The sequence below is a fragment of the Halichoerus grypus genome, chromosome 6 (genome assembly GCF_964656455.1).
Source record: "Halichoerus grypus chromosome 6, mHalGry1.hap1.1, whole genome shotgun sequence".
In the NCBI taxonomy this organism is placed as follows: domain Eukaryota; kingdom Metazoa; phylum Chordata; class Mammalia; order Carnivora; family Phocidae; genus Halichoerus; species Halichoerus grypus.
In genome coordinates this window covers 66743544-66761545 of record NC_135717.1, presented here as the reverse complement: position 1 = coordinate 66761545, position 18002 = coordinate 66743544, and the positions used below count along the sequence as shown (strand labels likewise).

Sequence of the window (18002 nt, the reverse complement as noted above, 5' to 3'; positions counted from 1 at the left end):
CATGAATCCCACTTTTTTTTTTATCAATAAAGACTGGATATAAAACCCATAAATAAAATTTTTACATGACAAAAAAAAAGACTGAACTGGAAGAATTTTAGCTCTTCATTTGTAAATTTTATTATTTTATATAAAGATCTCTTTTCAGCCTATTTCTATTTTCTTAAAATTTTTTTCTATTGATTTAGAGATTGCCTTTTCAGATCCTTGTTGCTAGAGATATTTTTCTCTGTTGAATATTTTTATTTAAAGGATTTTACTCCTATAATAAACTTAACATGACTCTAAATATCATCCTAAATATTTGTGACTAGAAATAATCTTTTGTAAAAAGTGAATAGTGATGTGTACTAATAATAGAGGAGACCTATTACAAACTGGTCAATAGAACCATTTTTTTATAGCAGCAAAATAAATATAATAAAACATAACAATATTTTATAACAAAAAATAAAAACACCTCAAATGTCAACCTACAGGAAAATGGACAATAGGATGATACTATGGTCATATAATATCATACAATGCAGCAGTGAAAAACAAATGTATTTCAGTAATGTATTCATCAATATCAATACACCTCATAAACATATTGAGCAAAAATACCAAGTTTCAGAAGTAGATGTATAATGTAATTCCTGTTCTATATGATAAGGTCCACAGAAATTTGTAAAATGTAAAATTTAAATGATATTATTTAGGGACCAAGGAAGAGCTCACTAAGGAAATATCACTACATATCCTTAAAGGATATCCTTATCAGTTACCTGAACTAATCAGCCCAGTCCTTCACTCATAAATATGAACAACAAAGGATCACCAAATATTTAAGGAAGACTAATGGCATTTGAGACAAGCCCAGTATTGATAAGTAGAATTAACTTCAGAGGAAACAGAGATAATGTAAGGAACAGAATATAATATGAAATTTTAAAAATTTGTATCTTCAGAATGACCCAAGGGGAATACTATATCCAAAATGGCTGTTATTAAAAAAAAGTCATTCATAGATTAACAAAGACTTTTTGGAAATTAAAAATATATTTGGTGGGGCACCTGGGTGGTTCAGTCAGTTGAGCATCCAGCTCTTGATTTCGGCTTAAGTCATGATCTCAGGGTCCTGGGATCGAGCCCCGCATCAGGTTCCATGCTTGGTGGGAAGTCTGCTTGAGGATTCTCTCTCTGTCCCTCTCCCACAGCCCCTCTCCCCAATAAAGAAATAAATAAATCTTAAAAATATATGTATTTGGCTAAACAATAAATTTAACAGAAGAGACAAATAGTAGATATGACTGAGTAATTATCTGAAAGATAAAGTCTAGTAAATAAGAATGCAAAATAAAAGTAAAAAGAAAATAGCAGGTGGGGGGGAGGTTTGGAAAAAAATAGCACAAGAAAATACATGAAAGGAAAGAGAGCAACTGAAAGGAAGAAAAATCATCGTTAAAAAGAAAAAGTGGGAAGTTTCTGTTAATTGAAGAGTTGAAGAAAGATTCTAGTCTTCAGATTGAAAAGATCCACTTAGTGCCAAGCAGGAAAAACAAAGAAAGTTACCTATACCTTGACATAAATTCAAATTTGATGTTTCCAGAAGATTAAAGGAAAGGAAAAAGTTACATAAGAACAAGGATCACACCAGTATTAGACTTAACATCATTCACAATAAATTGTAAAAGAAAATGGAACAAATCCTTTACTGTCTTCAGAGGAAAGTATTTCCATCCTGGAATTCTATATCCTATAAAAACTAGCATTCAAGTGAGTGTGGAGTAAGGACAGAATAAAGACATTTTTCTTTCAGAAATGTCAAGACTCAGGAAGCTTATTCCCCATAAACCTTTTCTGGAAAAAAAAAAAAGTTTAGACTATTTTCCAGCAAAACAAAAGATTTTAAAAAAGAGAATAACATTAGTTATAGAAACAATTACTCCCTGGAATTTATAGTTAAATATAGTTTGTGTTGATAATATGGCTCTCAAATTTTATAAAATTTTTAAGAAAGAATTTAAAAGTAATAGCATAAAATAAAATTAAAAGCAGATAGTATTATCACAGTAACAGTCTGAATCTAAACTGCCAGATGATTCCACAGGTAAACACATACTAAAAGGTCTTTACTTTTCCTGGGGAAGGATGTTATAGATACTGGTTCATTCTCAATCATCATCAAAAATATAAATTTAAATACAGAATTTAATTCTGTTTCATCGATGAGATACCATTTCGTGTATAGATAACATTTCTACATAGTGCTGTTATTACGTGTAAATTGTGTCCTTTATTCACATGGATTTTAACTACAAATCTGCCTATTTATCTATTACTAGCTGTTATAAGACATTCTGTAAGAGACATTCCAGTATTTTCATTTTCATTATTCCTGCCCAGGATTTCTCTCCTGAATATCTGACAATGCTAGCAACCTAAACTGAACCACACTCAAACTAAACACAGCCCAATATGTTTGTCGGTTAGCCCTTGGCCCCAAGGCCTCCACTAGATCCAAGCCTCCATAAAGAGCTCCAACTTGCTCCATTTCTGATGAACCTTACCTACCCTCTGCACATTCTATACTCCTACCACCTTAGTGTCTTTAAACTGTTCTCAAGAAAAGGAAACCTCAGCCGCCATCGTATCGTTCCTGAGGGAAAAGCAGATGCGTGATATCTGCTTGTTCACTACTCTTACCAAGAACTACACTCCTCCTCTGTATGCATTATCATTTAGGTAACACAAGTGTTTGAAGAATTTTAAACAAGGAAGTGATGTGAGCAGATTAGTTAATTAGAAGATATGAGTGGGTGATTAATTAGGCTTGTGCAGTGGTTCAGGTGAAAATAATTAGAATCTGACCTAACACAGTGGCAGTGTGGGCAAAGAGGAAGAGTCAGTATAAAAAATAATTGCAGGGGTGCCTGGGTGGTTCAATTGGTTAAGCGTCTGACTCTTGATTTCGGCTCAGGTCATGATCTCAGGGTTGTGAGATCAACCACGCTGGGCATGGAGCCTGCTTAAGATTCTCTCTCTCCCTCTCCTTCTGCCCTTCCCCCACTCTCTTTCTCTAAAAAAAGAAAAAAAGAAAGAAAGAAAAGAAATACTTGCAAAGTAGTTGCAGATATTGGTGAGTGATTGGATGTTGGCTGTGAGAAGGAGGTCAAGAGAGAGTTTGAATTTTTTTTTGTTTTTGTATTTTAACTTTGACAACTAAGAAATAGTAACTTTACAAAACATGAGAAGAACATGATGTCAGGCAAAGATGGTGGATTTGCTTTCATCCAGGTAGAGATATCCAGTCATTTGAGTATATGAACCTGGGTATCTGGAAAGAACTCAGGACTGGAGATGGATATGTGAGAATTACCAGCATGTCAGAAGTAGCTGAAGTCTGAAGAATAAAGGAAAGGCAGAGGGTGGGGAGTGAGAAGAGAAGGGCAAAGAGAAGTCATAGAAGACTAAGGTAGAAGACTAAAATAGATTATAATCATGGAGGGTGACAAGAAAGGCAAGAAAGGAAACACATTCAAGAAGGGGGGGTCATATTCAATAATATCATTTGCCCCTAGGAGGTCATTTACCTTTGAAATTGAAATGAGTACATTCAATATGAAAAATAGTGGTCATTGTTCATAGACATTTTAATTGAGAAGAGAGAATTTAAGTCAGATGGCAGTGGGGTAAGAAATTAATTAAGGGGAGAAACATATAAAGAAGGTTAGTAGTTCTTACTAGAAGTTTAGCTGTTAGGAGACAGTATGAAGTCCAGAAGATACCTCAGGTTTAAGGGAATGATTAATAAGGGAAAGGTATGTGAGAGAGGGAGAGGGTATGTGTATAGCAGATGTAGGAAGGGAGGGAGGAAAGGAGGGAGGGAGGGAAGGAAGGAAGGAAGGAATAGTTCTAACTATTCCTTAATTTTACAAGCACATTGCTCTGAGTAGTGTAAAAAACTTGTGGAGTGCCAACCAAAAGGACACTTCTAGAATGCATAATTCCTAAAAGTGAGTCCACTGAGAGCAAGCCAGAACTTCTGGTAAGAAATACTGAAAAAGGCAACTTGTTATTTCATCCAGATGACACACACATAGCCAATCTCCTTTCTGTCTATCTATCATCATTGAATTTAAAAGTCAGAAAATTATCAAAAGGATCTGAATTAATACCCTTATCTAAATTTAAAAAATTGAAGTCAGACTTTTCCTAGTTGACAGTAAGTATAATTTGGCTGATTATTTCAACAACGAGGACTGGTATTTCTGATTAGTAATATAGAAGACATATCCATAAATTGAATTAGCTAAATATTCAGAGTAAAAATTTTGATGACATATATATCAGAAAATATATCTTCTAGGACTGAATTTATGGTGAACATTTTTAGATGTCAATTTGTAATAGATGGATACATATCTTTTCAAAAATGTATAAATTTTGAAGACTGTTGGTCTCGTATGCCAGGTTTGGCCCATGAAATAAGACAGAAGGAAACTTAGAACATCTTTCCTCAAGAAAATAGCCTGCTATCTTCTTTTTTTTTTTTAACATATAATGTGTTATTTGTTTCAGAGGTACAGGTCTGTGATTCAACAGTCTTACTCAATTCACAGTGCTCACCATAGCACATAAACTGAGGGTTCTAGGGGGGAGGGGGTGGGGGGATGGGTGAGCCTTGTGATGGGTAATAAAGAGGGCATGTACTGCATGGAGCACTGGGTATTATATGCAAACAATGAATCATGGAACACTACATCAAAAACTAATGATGTAATGTATGGTGATTAACATAACATAATAATAAAAAAAAAAAGAAAGAAAGAAAATAGCCTGATTTGCAAGGCTCTTGTCTTTTAGAAAAATCCTATTTTCTAGGATCAGAAGGTAAATGAATATTATATTGGTCTCTCTCCTTGCATCTTTATAGAGCAAAACTCATCTTCCCAAGGTAGAAGGATACCTCAGTGATAGAGTACAAAAGAGGTCATGTGCTCAGAAAGGCAAAAGGAAGAAAGTACATTTATAATATTGAAAAATAGCATCTCATTATGTATACAGATCCCAATCCAAGGTTTAAGACAGCTCTATCTAATAGAACTTTCTGTGATGATGGGAATGTATTCTTCAGATATGGTAACCATTAGCCTCCTGTGGCTATTGAGCACTTGAAATGTGACTAGTATGACTAAGGAACTGAATTTTTAATTATATTAAGCTTTAACTTAATTAAATTATTTAAATTAACTTTAATTAACTTAAATAGCCACATATGGCTAGTGGCTGTTGTTTAGATAGCCCAAGTCTAAGATATGCAAATAATGGAGGGTTGGTTTCTTTAAGGTGACCCCTGCAAAGAGCTGTAAACCTCAAGATTTACATGATTACATATGGTTACATGCTCACTATGTAAAATTTAGAAAGTGAATAAAAACAAGAAGCTTTATGAGTTTTTTCCCACAATTAAAAAATGTTTTTTAATTAAAAATAAAAGCCAGGGGAAAAAATTACCCATAATTTCAGTACTTGGGGCTAACAATCATTAAGAGTTAGACTGGGGTTTTTTCCTTAACAATGAATTGTGAATATCTCTCTTATTCTCTACATATGTCTTTCCATATCCCTGTCTAGTTTTCTTGTCTGTATAGTATTTTGTTGTCTGGCCATATCATAATTTATTTATGCAATTAAATTTCCAGTGTTAAAGAAGAATGAGGTTAGTGAAACAAAAATTTTAATTTGAGCTATTCTAAAATATTCTTTTCACATAGAGAAAATTAAGCTACCTCTGATCCACTGGTAAATCATAGTTACCCAGGGCTTAATCCATGGTTTCCATTAAACAGTTAAGAAGTATGGCCCCTTGAGAGCTTGTTTGGAGGTCCTAGCAGGGGAGCGCAGCTACTTATATACCCTTGACTGAAGAGCAGTCCTCCTCTATCGGGGAAGGTCATCCTCTTTGACGGAGCGCGCAGCTTCGGGAGGGATGCACATGGAGTGGTGAGGGAGGAAGGGGACACCCACCTAGCCAGCCAGATCAGCCGAATCAACCCTGGCAATCAATGGGGTGACAGATTTCACACACACAGAACACAGGCAGCAACCTCTTCGACCTCTTCCTCTGCCTGCCTTTCCCCCTGCTTGTGCTCTCTCTCTCTGTGTCAAATAAATAAATAAAATATTTTAAAAAAAAAGTATGGCCCCACAAAAAAGGAGAACAACAGGCCAATATCTCTCATGATTATAGATGCAAAAATCCACAACAAAATACTAACAAATGGAATCCAACAATGTATTTAAAAAATCATACACCATGATCAAGTGGGATTTATTCCTGGGATGCAAGGATTCACAAAACAATCAATGTGATATGTCACATGAGTAAGAGAAAGGATAAAAACCATATGATCATTTTAATAGATGCTTTTTCACATTCAACAAAGTACAACATCCATTCATGAAATAAGGTCTCTACAAAGTAGGTCTAGAGGAACATATCTCAACATAATAAAGTCCTTAAATGAAAAATCCACAGCCAACATCATGCTTATTGGTGAAACACTAAGCACTTTTCCCCTAAGGTTAGGAACAAGACAAGGATGTCCACTATCACCACTTTTATTCAACATGGTATTGAAAGTCTTAGCACAGCAGTTAGACAACATAAAGAAATAAAAGGCATCCAAATTTGTAAGAAAGAAGTAAAACTCTCACTATTTGCAGATGACATGATACTATATAGAAAACCCTAACGATTCCACCAAAAAATTACTAGAACTGACAAATGAATTCAGTAAAGCCACAGTATACAAAATCAATGTACAGAAATCTGTTGTATTCCTATACACCAATAATGAAGCAGCAGAAATGAAATTGCACCAAAAACAATAAAATATCTAGGATTAAACTTAACCAAAGAGGTGGAAGACCTGTACTCTGAAAACTATAAAACACTGATGAAAGAAATTCTAGATGATGCAAAGAAATGGAAAGACATTCCATGCTCATGGATTGGGAGAACAAATATTATTAAAATGTCTATACTACCCAAAGCAATCTACAGATTTAATGCAATCCCTATCAAAATACCAACAGTGTTTTTCACAGAGCTAGAACAACAATCCTAAAATTTGTATGGAACCATAAAAGACCTCAAATAGTGAAAGCAATCTTGTAAAATAAAAGCAAAACTGAAGGTATCACAATTCCAGTTTTCAAGTTATAATCCAAAGCAGTAGTAATTAAAACAGTATGGTACTGGCACAAAAATAGACACATAGATCAATGGGATAGAACAGAAAACCCAGAAATAAGCCCACAATTATATGGTCAATTAATCTTTGACAAAGGAATGAATATCCTATGGGAAAAAGACAGTCTCTTCAACAAATGGTGTTGGGAAAACTGGACAGCCACATGCAAAAGAATGAAACCGGACCACTTTCTTAGACCATACACAAAAATAAATTCACAATGGATGGAAGACTTATACGTGAGACAGGAAAATCATAAAAATTCTTGAAGAGAGTACAGGCAGTAATCTGACATCAGCTGTAGCAGCATTTTTCCAGATATTTCTCCTAAGGCAAGGGAAATAAAAGCAAAAATAAACTTTTGGGATTATATCAAAATAAAAATTTTCTGCCCAGCAAAGGAAACAATCAACAAAACTAAAAGGCCACCTACAGAATGGGAACAGATATTTGCAAATGACATATCTGATAAAGGGTTAGTATCTAAAATATAAAAGAACTGATACAACTCAATACCCAAAAACCAAATAATCCAATTAAAAATGGGCAGAAGACATGGACATTTCTCCAAGACAGACAGATGGCCAATAGACACATGAAAAGATGCTCCATATCACTCATCATCAGGGACATGTAAATCAAAACTACAATGAGATATAATCTCATACCTATCAGAATGGCTAAAATCAAAAACACAAGAAACAATAGGTGTTGGTGAGGATGTGGAGAAAGAGGAACCTTCTTGCACTGTTGGTGGGAATGCAAACTGGTGCAGCCACTGTGGAAAACTGGAATATTTTTTTCCTCAAAAAATTAAAAATAGAACTACCTTACAATCCAGTAATTGCACTACTGAGTATTTACCCCAAAAATACAAAAACACTAATTCAAAGGGATACATGCACTCCTATGTTTATAGCAGAATTATTTACAACAGCCAAACTATTGGAAACAGCCCAAGTATCCATTGATAGATGAGTGGATAAAGAAGATATGGTGTATATATACAATGGAATATTACTCAGCCATAAAAAGAATAAAACCTTGCCATTTGCAACAACATGGATGGAGCTAGAGAGTGTAATGCTAAGTGAAATAAGTCAATCAGAGAAAGACAAATACCATATGATTTCACTCATATGTAGAATTTAAGAAATAAATTAGCAAAGGAAAAAGAGAGACAGACCAAGAAACAGATTCTTAACTATAGAGAACTGATAGTTACCAAAAGGGAGATGGGGGGGGATGGAGGAAATAGAGGATGGGGATTAAAGAGTACACTTACTATGATGAAAAAAATAAATGATATGATAGGGATTAAGGAGTGCACTTACTATGATGAACATCTGGTATTCTGTGGAAGTGTTAAATCACTATATTTTGCACTTGAAACTAATATTATACTGTATGTTAACTAACTGGAATTTAAATAAAAACTTAAAATGATAGGGGCGCCTGGGTGGCTCAGATGGTTAAGCGTCTGCCTTCGGCTCAGGTCATGATCCCAGGGTCCTGGGATCGAGCCCCACATCGGGCTCCTGGCTCAGCAGGGAGCCTGCTTCTCCTTCTCCCTCTGCCTCTCTCCCTGCTCATGCTCTCTCTCTCTCTCTCTCTCTGTATCTCTGTGTCTCAAATGAATAAATAAAATCTTTAAAAAAAAAAAACTTAAAATGATAAAAAAAATAAGTAAGTAGATGATAACAAAATAAGAAGAAGTATGGCCCCATAGATTAATTTGGCCAGAGACTTTCTTTAGCTAACATGATCATTCCTAGAGATGTGTCCCTCTGGGACTTTCAACTCTTCATCCAGATTTATGTTGTAAAGCAGGTTACATAGTACTTACGTCTTTACACACTAGACTGTCATTCTGTTTTCACCAAACCATAATTATTTATATGTATGTAACCTATAACTTTTCACATGCATCATCTCAATTAACTGCACAACCAATTATTTTGCTTCTGAGGAAACTAAGTCATCAGAATATTTAATTACTTGCTCAAGATCACATAACTAGAATGGTAACTGAGATACGGTATGACCCCGTTCTAACCCCATATCCTTTGCTATGGTTCCACCACAAAATAGCCGCCACCCACATCAACAAGCAAGTCTCTGCAGTTTTCATTTCTAAGCTTTTTCTGGGCGATTCCTTTGTGAAGAAAAGTCCCATTGCTCCGGAAAATACGGGATTTCCTAAAAGTCTTAGGGCTGTTTTAAGCTTTGAGAACCTCAAAATGTAAATGCTGCAAACCTAAAAAATATCATTTACTGTACTAATTTCGGAGGATATTTTAAAAGTATTTTTGGTGTACCATATGGTGGGGTACCATTACGTTGATAATGAGGGGCACTCTGCATGTGTGGGGACAGGGGATATGGGAAACCTTAGTACCTTCTGCTCAGTTTTTCTGTGAACCTAAAACTGTTCTAAATAATAGAGTATGTTTAAAAAAAGAAGCTTTAAAAATCATTTGAAATTTTCATTATTTAACTCTCTGACCCTTGTTTGGTTTTGGAAACTTTGAAGTAAAATTTTACCTTCAGGGTTTAGTTTCCATCAGTATTTGCCATCTTCTGTGAGAGAAACTAAAAAATTAAAATTAAAAAAAAAATGTGCTTTTCAAAATTCACAAAACTAAACCATTGAAAATGAAACACATATAATTGAATTTTCAATCTTGAAGCATTTATACTTCTGAAACAATTACAGTGTAAACCACACTAGGACATTTGGGTCTTGCTATATTGATTTTAGTAAGCTTTCAACAATGTTTATTTTATTTTATTTATATTTTATTGAGTAATCCTTTTTCCCACACTAAACCTAATCATTCAAATCCATGAATTGTTGATCTTTGTTTTTTCAATGCTTATACCAAAAATTAATCACAAATCAAGAATAGAAAAGGTTTTGTTTTGGTTTTGATTCCATTCTTAACCTATGACATAGGAACCTGAGGGTTGAATAAGTTTTGTTTTGTTTTTTTAAAGATTTTATTTATTTATTTGACAGAGAGAGACACAGTGAGAGAGGGAACACAAGCAGGGGGAGAGGGAGAGGGAGAAGCAGGCTTCCCGCGGAGCAGGGAGCCTGATGCGGGGCTCCATCCCAGGACTGTGGGATCATGACCTGAGCTGAAGGCAGACGCTTAACGACTGAGCCACCAGGCGCCCCTGAATAAGTTTTTATCCGTTTCATGCATGTATTATACTTAAGGAGGTACAACATCTTCTGTTACTTCCGTTGGCTGCCTTAAGTCAGTGTGAAAGACAGCCCCAGAATATAAAATGATGCCTGAGCAGAATATGTTGTAGTATTAATAATTAGTAAATGGACCAGGTTTATACTTCTTAATCATTTAAAGTTTTCATTTTGCCTTGAAGAGTTTTGTGACAATACATGAATAAAATAAAATTAAAAGCTAAAATCAATATAATTAATATAATATTAAAAGTAGCAGTGATTTTATTTAATTTCTGGGCATATCAAATAATTAATTCAACAACATTATTTAGCACTATTTGCCAAACCCTTTGTAGGTACACATTACATTTTGTATACCTTTTTTTTATCATCTTAACATAAATGCATAACATTTATGCAATTAAGTTTCCAGTGTTAAAATACAGAATGAGGTTAAACAAAAACAACTGAGCCTTTCTAGAATGTTCTTTCACATAGGGAGAGAAAGTAAACTTACCTCTGATCTATTGGTAGAAATTCAAACATAGTAGCTCAGGGAAGTATTTTGTAATTGACATTGTGTCATAAGTTAAAGGGCAGTGTTTTCCTTGGTGGTATGTAAAATAATCGGGCATTTTACAATCAACTGCCTTTTGGATTAGCTGAAATAACATGGGTAAAGATACTTGTAAATGTCTATATGCATGGAGGGAAGTTATGTGTACTTGGAACTCTTGGGATCTCATGTGTCTTATTTTTTATCACCATCCAAAATTTATCCCACTCGATGATATTCAATTTAGCATTTTCAAGTAGCAGTTTGGATATGCTATTGTCTTTAGGTGAATTAAAATTGTTTTCTAATGAGATTGTAAGTTCTGAAGGAGAGTAAAGGCAGGAAACATTTTTTTAATATGCTGGGCATCCAGCTTACAGTAAAATAATGGAACCAGAAGAGATCTTGCCAGATATTTTGGTCCATTCTTCCCTCCTCCTCCCCCACGCCGCCCCTTTTCAGGTAAGTTAATGACTCAACTTTCGTGGAAAGATTGCCTTTTATTTTGTAAGAAAGGATTTCCACATTTTTTTCACAGAAGATGTTTTGCAAGTCATTTAGGCTGATTAACTTATGAATGATAGGATTTGGCACCATTCTGAAATAAAGAACTTCTTTGTCTGGATTAGCAGCACTGACAGAAATGCTGCAGAAATCAGCCATTGTCAATTAGAGCTCAGAGCAACACAAATGGGAAGAGAGCACAAGCCAAGCCTTCAGACAAGTTATGGCTATTTCAGGGTCCCTGCCACGTCTGTCAGGCATCATGAAACCTAAGCACACTGTTTGAGTCCATGTGGAATGGATATGGTGAAATGTCAACTGTTCAAAACAGATGTTATCCATTTTTTATATTTTTAACAGCATGTGTATTAGAACACAGTTTCAGATCTATCTGTTAAGAAAATGAGACGTGAAAATCAGTTCTAGTGAATGTATTGCATCTTTTCTCGCAAAGGAATATTTAAAGCTACCTCTCAGTGAATGAGCTGGGTAGCAACATACTTTGGTACTGAATTGTGGGATCGCTGAGACAAAGATTCATAATGTACTTTTGCATTGCAGCTGCATTATAGTTGCTGTTAGATGCATAAAACAAATGGAATGTGAGATCTTCATGGTAAGGAGGACTGACACTTTCACCAGCACACCAGTGTCTTAATCAGAAAGCATAAAATTGTCCTTCATTTTTGAGAAAGTCAGTATAAAATAGTTTTTGATAGCTTCTCAGTGGTAAAGAAAATGTGCTTGGTGAAAAAGGTATGTTTGGCGAGCTTAATAATTATTTGTCCATTCTCTATATGACTGGAAAATCAGAATGTGAAATATGAATCTGTTTTATGGTCATATATAAAACTTGAAAGACTACCTAAGACAGAAAGTAAGCATCTTCCATCAGAAAACTACCTAGTGTTCTTCAGTCTATCGAGAACTGAGGAACTAAAGTGAACTAACCAAAAAAATTCACTGCATATTTTTTTAAGTCATTTTATTTAACAGTGTACCATTTCGAGGCGAGTTTTTTGTGTGAGGCTTAAGGAAAGTTAGTTGTTGGGTTTTTTTCCACTTAAGCTTGCCACAAAGGATAGAGAGCCTAATGACCTCTATAGTGATGTTATTTAGTAAATTTCATGAGCCACAAGCATGGTTGCAGACAATCAAGTACTTTGTGAAAAGTGTGAGAGATTTGTAAATGGAAGTGAAAAGCTGTTCCTTTCAAGCTGAATGATCAAACACCTTTTTGGAGAAAAACAGTGGTTGAACAGGTGTTCAGTATTATGAACTTGTGATGTAAAGAATTCAACAGCTGAGTCTGGCAAAAATCCATGCATTAAATTCTTTGGTCTTACGAAGCAAAACTCTGCTGCAAAAAGTCAACTCAAATTTGTGCTCTATGAACAATAAAGTATTGAAAAATACAGAAACTTATATAAAGAATATATAATTGGTCCGTCACTTCTACTTTCTTGTCTCTTACCAACATTTATAAGAATCATTTTCTTTCTTAACGTATCATTGCATTTTTATGTTATTTCTTTTTTTGAATGTTGCAAGATAGTATTTGATTTTCTTAATTCTGCTTTTCAGTAATGGTTAAAAAGTTTTTAGTAAGAAAAAAATAGACATTTAAACATGTTTGTTTGCCTTTTTATAAGGCAAATTTATATTAAAATTTTATATTATAACCACCACTTATGAATTAGATAGGAACCAGGTATTCTCATTTTAGAATAAATACTCTGCATGTATAGTAAACCAGTTGTAGAATTAGGAAGAAAACTCAATCTGTCTTCCAAATCAGTAATATATCCATGAGATCATTTGGCTTTGTAACTTTCTTAAACTTAATTTTGCTACTTGTTTAGAAAATAATGTCTGGTTCTGAATTTTGAATTTGGAGGAAAATAATTGCGAGTAATTTCAAAACCAGTGGCCTAAGGATCTCTTCCAAGCAGAGTAGCTAATCAGAGACATTTGAGACTGATTCCCCAAAAGAGAAGAGAAAAAGTTACTTTATGTGAGGTTGGAATACATGCTTAGGCAATTTTAGCCAGGAATGTTGAGCCCTGAGTGTGGATGAGGCCAGCTTCCTGACTCCAGGTGTGACAGAACACAGCTGATCAAACAGGACAGAAATCTGACATCACTCTCTGTTTAACTTCAGCAGTCCAATGACCCATGCCCAATCAGGAAGCCAAAGAGAAGCTGGAGAAGGCATGTATAGGGGTACAGTTTCATACTAAGAATACTGCCATAAACATGGTTTATGAGCTTTGATTTGGTCATGTTTGGGCCCTAGAATGTATAGTTGTCCAACAGTGTGCCTAACAGGCTACATAGTTTATTAAAAAATTTAAAACCTTTTGAAAATGTGACCCTGCCTAGTTGGGTTCTGCTATCATTTTTAAGTCACCAAATAGTTCAAAGTATACTCATCTGGCCCCCAGTTCTTAAAATCCTAAAAGATTAAAGTGAACTGTATTACAAAGATTTTTTCTGTATGCCAGATTTTCAAGTGGGGACATGAAGGACCAAAACAATAGTGAGGGTGTTAAACAGCTCATCTTCAGACTACAGCTAGAAGGACCACCATCTAAGGTCAAATCTGTTGCTTTCACCTGGATTCTTCTCTTGCGCTACTATTGCTCTCCCATTCCATGTGCTTCTCAGACCCTACTACTCCAAAAAGGGCCACAATGCAGGTTGCTAGTCTAGGAAGGGATGGAATTGACAGAGGTGTAATATACAGAAGGGAAAGTTACAACCAAAGGTATAGCCTTTTTAAAAAATTTAAATTTTAGTTAGTTAACACACAGTGCAATATTGGTTTCAGGAGTAGAATTCAGTGATTCATCACTACATACAACACCCAGTGCTCATCACAATAAGTGCCCTCATTAATTCCCATCACCCATCTAGCCCATCCCCCACCCACATCCAATTGGTTCTCTATCGTTAAGAGTCTCTTATGGCTTTCCCTCTCTCCTCTTTTTTCCCCCTTCCCATATGTTCATCTACTTTCTTGAATTCCACATATGAGTGAGATCATATGGCATTTGTCTTTCTCTGACTGACTTATTTCACTTGGCATAATACACTCTAGCTCTACCCACATCATTGCAAAGGGCAAGTTTTCATTCTTTCTGATGGCTGAGTAATATTCCATTGTATATATATATATACACACCACATCTTTATCCATTCATCAGTCGATGGACATTTGGTCTCCCTCCATAGTTTGGCTATTGTTGAAAATGCTGAGGGATAGCTTATTCTAAACAGATATGTACAAAATCATGCCAACAATTAGCTATTTGTGAAACCATTTAACCATCTTATTTTGAAAGTACAGTTATTAATTACTAGTTACTTTATTAAATAATCTCATCCATTAAATTGATCATATCATTATGTCCACCTCAGCCATGAACTCCCAGGATCACATTGTACTTTGTTGCCATCAGAAACTGTACCATCTCAAAATTCACTGACTCAGACATTTAACTGAGACCCAAGTTTCTAGTCATAAGGTTACATCCCTCCATTTCTCTAGACACACATCTTCATATAAGAAGTAGCCATAGGCAGTAGTTAGTAGTAATGTTTTCCTGCCTCCTTTCATGAATGTGGAAGCCCTTGTGTACCCCTATTTTTAAGAAGTGAAATAGATTTGGGTCCCGTGCCTGGAATACTTTTATTATTCTGCTTCTAGACCTGAACTCAGCATGCTCATAACTTAGCTTCATTGTCCTTTGGATTCTTTCTCCTAGGATTTTTATAGTTCAGGTCTTACATTTAGGTCCTTAATCCATTCTGAGTTAATTTTTTTAATATGGTAAAAGTAAGGGTCCAACTTCATTCTTTTTGCGTGTGGATATCCAATTTTCACAACACTATTTGTTGAAAAACTGTCCTTTCCCCCACTGAATGGTCCTGTCAAAAACCATTCGACAAAATAAATACCCAAGGGTTTATATCTGGGTCTCTATCCTCTTCCATTGGTCTACATGTCTGTTTATAAGTCAGTACCTCACTCTTCTAATTACCATTGCTTTGTAGTAAGTTTTGAAATGAGGACGTCTGAGGAGTCCAACTTTGTTTTTCTTTTTCAAGATCATATTGGCGGTTCAGGGTCCCCTGAGATTCCATGTAAATTTTAGGATGAATTTATTTATTTCTGCAAAAAAATTATCGGGATTTTGATAGCGATTGCATTGAATCTATAGATCACTATGGGTAGCACTGACATCTAAACAATATTAAATCTTCCAGTCTGTGAACACGGATATCTTTACATTTATTTGTGTCTAATTTCTTTACCAATGTTGTACAGTTTTCATTGTACAAATCTTTTACCTCTTTGGCTTAAAGTTCATTCCTAAGTATTTCATTCTTTAGATGCTATTGTAATTGGCACTGTTTTCTTAATTTCCATTTCACATTGTTCATTATTAGTATATAAAAACACAATGGATTTTTGCATGTTGATTTTGTGACCTACGACGTGGCTGAATTCAGTTATTCTACCAGTTTATTGTAAAATTTAGGGCTTTCTACATATAGGATCATGTCATTTGTGAACAGAGATAATTTTTTTCTTCCGTTCCAATTTGGATTTTAAAATTCTTTTTCTTGGGGTGCCTGTGTGGCGAGTTGGTTAAATGTCCAACTCTTGGTTTCAGCTCAGGTCGTGATTTCAGGATCGGGAGATCAAGCCCCTCGTGGGGCTCAGCACGGAGTCTGCTAGAGATTCTCTCCCTCTTCCTCTGCCCCCCCATTCGCACACACTCTCTCTCTTTCTCTCTCTAAAATAAATAAATAAATCTTTAAAAAAATAAAATTTCTTTTTCTTTTCTAACTGGACTTAGGAAGTCCAATTGGCTAGGACTTCCAGTACAATGTCAAATAGAAGTGGTGAAAGCAGGCATACTGGTGTTGCTCCTGATCTTGGAGGGAAAATTTCAGTCTTTCATCATTGATTATGATATGAGCTGTAAGTTTTTTCTATGTGGCTTTCATTATGTTGAAATAGTTTCCTTCTATTCGGAATTTGTTGAGTTTTTTTAAAAAAAAAATCATGTACAGGTGTGACATCGGGGTGACTCAGTCAGTTAAGCGTCTGCTTTCAGCTGAGGTCATGATCCCAGGGTGCTGGGGTCGAAGCCCACATTGGGCTCCCTGCTAAGCGGGGAGCCTGCTTCTCCCTCTGCCTGCTCCTTCCCCTGCTTGTGCTCTCTCACTCTCTCTGACAAATTAAATAAATAAAGGGTATTCGATTTTGTTAAATGCTTTTTGTGTATCAACTGACATACTCTTATGGATTTTTACCTTCATTCTCTTAATGTGATATATTGCACTTACTGATTTTCTTATGTTGAACTATCCATACGTTCTAGGAATAAATCCCATTTTGTCATGGTGTATAATCCTATTCAATTTGGTTTGCTAGCACTTTGTTGGGAATTTTTACATCAATATTCACAAGCAATATTGGTCTACAGTTTTATTTTTATGTAGCGTCTCTCTAGCTTTGGTATTAGAATCATGTTGCCCTCATAGACTGAGTTTGACAATGTTAGCTATTTAATTCTTTGGAAGAGTTTCAGGAGGATTATTGGTAATTCTTCTTTAAATGTTTTGTGGAATTCACCAGTAATGCCATCTAGTCCTGGGCTTTTATTTGTTGGGAGCTTTTTGATTGCTGTTTCAATTCCCTGGCTAGTTATGGATCTGTTCAAATTTTCTATTTCTTTGTGATCCAGTCTTATTAGGTTATGTGTTTCTAGAAATTTACCCATGTCATCTAGGTTATCTATTTTGTTGGCATACAACTGTGCATAATATTCTCTTACAATCCTTCTTATTTCTGTAGAATTGGTTGTTATATCCCTTCTTTTATTTCTGATCCAAGTTACTTGAGTCTTATTTTTTTTTCTTTGTCAATCCTGCTAAAGGTTGGTCAATTTTATTGATTTTTGAATAGCCAACTCTTGATTTCATATACTTTCTCTATTGTTTTCCTATTTTTTTTTCCTGTAGGAAATAGATGTGGTTTCTTCATTAATTCATTGGTTATTAACAGGTGTGTTGTTTAATTTCCACATATTTGTGAATTTTCCAGTTTTCCTTCTGGTGTTGATTTCTATTTTCATTCATTGTGTTTGGAAAACATACTTTGTATGATTTCAATCTTTAAAAAAATATTTAGACTGGTTTTGTGGCCTAAAATATAGTCTATCCTGGACAATGTTTCATGTGTACTTGAGAAAAACGTATATTCTGCTGTTGTTGGGTGGAATGTTTTGAGAGGACTTTTGTATATCCATGTATTTACTTAAATTTGGGATATTTTTAGGCATTATTTATTCAAATAATCTCTCTGCCCCTTTCTCTCTGTTTTCTTCTGTGACTCCCATAATGCCCAAATTGATCTGTCTCTCTCTCTCTTTTTTTTTTTCATTGCTTAGATTCAATAATTTTAAATCACCTGTCTTCAAGTTCAAATTTATCCCTC

General features: G+C 35.0%; 1 protein-coding gene and 1 long non-coding RNA gene across 7 annotated transcripts in view; one reads left to right on the top strand and one right to left on the bottom strand.

Annotated features, from left to right (window-relative positions):
• The window catches only part of LOC118533522 (uncharacterized), a 203494-nt gene that overhangs the window by 40835 nt on the left and 144657 nt on the right, over positions 1–18002 (bottom strand). The window lies entirely within an intron of this gene.
• The window catches only part of ODAD2 (outer dynein arm docking complex subunit 2), a 185866-nt gene that overhangs the window by 96118 nt on the left and 71746 nt on the right, over positions 1–18002 (top strand). The gene's annotated exons all lie outside the window — the stretch shown is intronic.